Below are 3,570 nucleotides of genomic sequence, written 5' to 3'. Positions count from 1 at the left end.
TCTGTCCTTGTTTCTTGGATAGAAGTGACAACTTTGCTGCCCTTCTTGACACTAGGCCAACCTCCAAAAGCCTTCACCTCACTGCATTCTGACGCCTACCTGCTGCCATGCAAGCTCTGCATTGGTTTAACTGATCCTGTAGTTAAATAGTCTTTAAGGGTGGCTTCACACAAGCGTGTTTTTTTGCGTGCATAGGTGCATACATAAGTGTGCACCCATGTACAAGCAAAAACACACGTGAATGCAGGTCCATGCATTGTTTTCAAATCCCCGCATGCTGATAGACCAGCACCACAGAGCGGGGGACAGCAGGTGAAGACATGGCTGAGCCCCGGCAGCTGAAGGGAGGTGAGTATCTTTTTTTTTTGTTTGTTTTTTTACAGCATTTTTACAGGATTTTCAGGGAAGGGCTTATATTTAAAGCCCTTCCCTGAAAGCAATTGACAGTGTGCCAGCAGCAGAATCCTCTACCGCAGCTGTGATGTGTGACAGCTGAAGTAGAGAATTGAAGAATTCCTCTGCTGCTTCTGTCACAGATGTGGCAGATGTAGCAGCAGGGAATTCTTTTTACTAGCGAGGATGAAGGAAACATCTGCCGCATGCGGCAGATGTGTTCTTTATCCCCGCGGGGACATGGCAGCGGCGGAGGGTACGTTTGTTTTTTTTTTACACTAAAATATTTGTTTTTCAGGGAAGGGCTTATATGTAAAGCCCTTCCCTGAAAAACAATTCAGGGGTGCCGGCAGACTATTCTTTTGGCTTCATTGAAAACAATGCGTGCATTCCCTATAGTGCACGCATGTGCTATCTTTGCAGGCACACGCCTGTAAAGCATGGACATGTGCACACACCATAGGGAATGCATGCACGAAATACACGCTCATCTAAAGCCACCCTAACAGATGGACTTGGCACTTGTTTGACTTTCTTAGGCGCCCTGAAGCCTCCAATACTGCAATTGAACCTCTCTCTCTCCTTGAGGTTCTTGATGATCCGATAAGACATTGATTTAGGGCAATCTTACAAGTGGCAATATTCTTGCCTGCAAAGGCCTTTTGGTGCAATAATGACCACACGTGTTTCCTTGGAGGTAACTATGGTTAACAGAAGAAGACAATGATTTCAAGCACCATCCCCCTTTTAAAGCAACCAGTCTGCTCTTATAACTCAATCAGCATGACAGAATATCAACTACCTTGTCTTGATTAACATTTTCTCTTGTGCTAATGAGAAGATCACTGAAAGCAAGTCATTTTGTGGCAATGTTAAAATTAAGTGAAAATGGGGATTTTGTGATTAAGTTCATTTTCATGGCAAGGAAAGACTTTTCAATTTATTGCAATCATCTAATCACTCTTAATAACAATCTAGAGTTAATGCAAATTGCCACTATAAAAACTGAAGTGGAAAACTTTGTGAAAACCAAAATTTGTGTCAGTCTCAAAACTTTTGGACACAACTGCAAACACTGGGAGATTCTGTTAGTACTCAGGAAAGGTGACTGCTAAAGGTCAAGTCTTATTTTACCCTTTAATGTCCAGCTTGCGTCTTTAAACCCAGAACACGTTGCCTCCTTCTTGTCAAAACCTTCAAGCAAATTATTGCTGTGAGAGAGGATGTGGCTATCTTATGTATTCAGGCACAAAGAACAATAGCCTGCAGCATCAGGGCTTTAGTATATGAAACAGCTCATTCTCTAAGTACAGTGTGTAGCTATAACTACCTCTCACACTATAGTATTAGCAGCTGTCGCCTTTGCAACTGAGCACCCTGTTAGTGCCCTAATAGTAAGCCTGTCTCAAGCTAGTTCACAGCTGGTACTTCAGTAGATGACAGACAGGAAAGCATCACTATCGGCTGAAGTGGAAATGTCAGGACTCGAACCTGGGACCTCCTGTGCTACAGATGGTGTCCTTGCTGGACAAACTCCAGTGCTGAACTTAGCCTTGTTCCATGGTCCCAGTTATCTAGTTCCTGCCTCCTGGTCCTGGCCCCTCCATGCTTCTAATTAGGCTCACCATAAAAGCCCAACCTTGCCACTGCACCAGTGTGTGATTATTGTGTTTCACAGTCTTAGGCTGCATTCCCACAAACGTATATCGGCTTGGTTTTCACGCCGAGCCGATATACGTCGTCCTCATCTGCAGGGGGGGAGGATGGAAGAGCAAGGAGTAGGAACTGAGCTACCGCCTCCTCTCTGCCTCCTCTCCGCCCCTCTGCACTATTTGCAATGGGGAGAGGTGGAACGGGGGCAGGGGTAATTCACGGAACTTAGTCCCGCCCCGCCTCCTTTCATTGCAAATAGTGCAGAGGGGTGGAGAGGAGGCAGAGAGGGGGTGGGAGCTCAGTTCCTGCTCCTGGCTCTTCCATCCCCCCCCCCCCCTGCAGACGACGTATATCGGCTCGGCGTGAAAACCGAGCCGATATACGTTCGTGGGAATGCAGCCTTAGTCAAGCTCCTCTTCTGCCTGCTCCTCCACAAACTAACTGAGACCACCAGATACTGACCTCTAGTTTTCCTCCTGACCACGATACCCGCATTCTCCTTTGTACCATCAACCTGAAAACCACCTCATACTGACCTCTGTCTTTCCTCTAGACCACGATACCCGCCTCTCCTTTGTACTGCCAACCTGAGACTACCTGATACCGACCTCTGGCTTTCCTCCTGACCACGATACCCACCTCCTCCTTTGTACTTCCAACCTGAGACCACCTAATACCGACCTCTGGCTTTCCTCCTGACCATGATACCCACATCCTCCTTTGTACTGCAACCTGAGACCACCTGATACTGACCTCTGGCTCTCCCCTGACTACTCTCTGGACATGCACAGTTGCTACACCTGTGGCTCCAAACCTATTGCCAAAAACACTACAGGAAAAACACAGTAGCAGTGCGTGAAGTTGTGCTCTGCAACATTATAGTCTTCCAGACAGAAGGAGGGGTTTAGGCAAGCGAATGGGGCTCCAAAGGATGCAACAAAATCAGCACTGTAGCACTGTTCAGAGCCTGGTAGGCCAGTCCAACACTACAGTCAAATATGAAAATTCTTTTGCCTTTGCAGATGTATATCTTTGTTAATATTGTGCTGCATCACAGCAATTGCAATATAGTATAGAAATGCGGTGTTGTTATGACAAGTTATTGCTTCCATTCCTAAAAAGTATATTACTCCGATGGTAAAAAGAATATAAAGGGTATTAGACCACCAAGAAGCAACAGTCAGGACTGCTTATGGAAACACTGATTGGTTCGGAATCGAGAAAGGCATACGGCAAGGCAGCATTCTATCACCAGTCCTTTTCAATCTGTACGCAGAAACGATCAGGAGGCAATGTAATCTGGACAAATCAGAAATCGGAGTCAAAATTGGTGGCAAAAATGTCAACAACCTTCGGTATGCAGATGACAGCACCCTGCTTGAGGAAAGTGAAAGGGACCTGGAATACCTTATCAAACGAGTGCAAAAGGAAAGCAAATGCATGGGACTGTACTTCAACAGCAAGAAAACGAAAGTCATGGCCGCGGTGGGCAACAGTACAGTGAACATAAAGATTAACAACGAA

The sequence above is a fragment of the Eleutherodactylus coqui genome, unplaced genomic scaffold (genome assembly GCF_035609145.1).
Source record: "Eleutherodactylus coqui strain aEleCoq1 unplaced genomic scaffold, aEleCoq1.hap1 HAP1_SCAFFOLD_28, whole genome shotgun sequence".
Classification (NCBI taxonomy): domain Eukaryota; kingdom Metazoa; phylum Chordata; class Amphibia; order Anura; family Eleutherodactylidae; genus Eleutherodactylus; species Eleutherodactylus coqui.
This window is presented reverse-complemented; position numbering follows the sequence as displayed.